This window comes from Echinops telfairi, unplaced genomic scaffold (assembly GCF_000313985.2).
Source record: "Echinops telfairi isolate 266 unplaced genomic scaffold, ASM31398v2 ScPeMD7_7467;HRSCAF=8505_1, whole genome shotgun sequence".
Classification (NCBI taxonomy): Eukaryota; Metazoa; Chordata; class Mammalia; order Afrosoricida; family Tenrecidae; genus Echinops; species Echinops telfairi.
The window spans coordinates 7,911,373-7,912,986 of NW_022111368.1; positions in this window are offsets into that span (position 1 = coordinate 7,911,373).

The window sequence follows — 1,614 nt, forward strand, 5'->3', positions numbered from 1 at the left end:
TGGTTCAAATTGCTGACCTTCTGGTTAGCCGCCTGGTGTGTGACCACTACGCCACCAGAGCAGCTAGCAGTGGCCTGAGCCTGCTTATCCCTGAGTGGGTATCCAAACCAGCCAGTCACATCCCCCGCTTGACACTACAGATCCTGCGCCCCACAGCTCCTCTGCTGTCCCTCGTTGTTGAGTGCCACCTGCACGTGGCCCTCGGTGGCCCACCCGCGCATCCAGCGATGGAGTTCATTCTGGCTCATGGTGAAACTGCGGGACGGGGGAGAACTGCCCCTTGGGGGATCTGAGACCGTACACCTTCGCCAGAGCAGACAGCTTCATTTTCCTGCCGTGGGTTCAAACTGCTGACCTCGTGGCGGGCAGCCCAATGCCTAGCCCAAGGCGCCACTGGACCTTACATGGTGTGCAGTGTCCCATGAAGCACTGTTGTTTTCGCCACATGCCTTCATCCACAGGTGCTCAATATGTCGGTGACGATCTACTAGTGATTGCAAATATAGTGTGGGTAGATCACATGGCACTAAAAAAATACTCTTAAATCTCTCATCAATCCCGTCACTTATTGATATACAGCCAGCCAATCAGATGCAATCCTAGGTGTCAAACGCATGCGCAAACAACTGTGCTAAGTGCAGCAAAACTGACGAGCTAAGTTATCGCCAATTTTTAGACCTTATTTTTTTTTCTCTTAAACGTAAAAAAGGGTATTAAAATGAGCGGGGGAGTTGGACCAAGTAAGAAGACAAAAGCATATCACTTTCATACGGAATGGGAGATTTCCACATGACAAGCCGACATTCAGCTGAAGTCCAGAGCCATGAACAGTTCTGGAACTTACTCGCAGAGGGAAAGTACCCAAACATGAGAACATGTGCTACCTCCTCGACTGCATTATTCGTCTCCACTTACTTATGTGAGTCAGCCTTTTCCCACATGAAGATCATTAAGTCCACGTACCGTTCCACCATGACTGAGGATCATGTGGAAGTGTGCTTGAGGCTGGCCGTCAGCCCCTACTGTCCGGACTATGCATCCCTGGCTCATTCCATTCAATGCAAGTCATCAGAGTAAACTCAGGTAACGACAAAAAAAAGTTCATTGTGTTGTGTTTTGCAATATGGACTCATGCGGTTATGCAAGGTACATATAAAGAATTCTCAATGCATTTATGAATAACTGTAATCAATAAAAATAAATATATGTTTTGCAGTTTTGTAGTTGGTAGATCATTTTGACTTGATCATTTTATAAGTAGCTCGCAGGCTGACAAAGTGTGAGCCCCACTGCCTTAATCCAAAAATATCCCTAGGAGGCTAATGAGGAGCAAGCGGGAGTTTACTTTCATGAATAAAGACCGTATCGGCCTTGACACATCGTGCTCTTTGAAGATCTATCCATGAGGGATCGAACTGACCACAGCAACTCCCAAAGTTTCCATTGGCGCCTCCAGGGCCGGTGAGATGCTGGGGCTGCAGGAGGAACGGCTGGGAAAGCGAGGCGGGAGAGAGGGTCGCCCCTGGATTATGCGCGTAGCCAAGGCTGGGTTGATGGGTGTTTTGCTGCGGAAAGCCTCAATAACGTTCCCAATAAAATCAGTTCTAAAAAGGG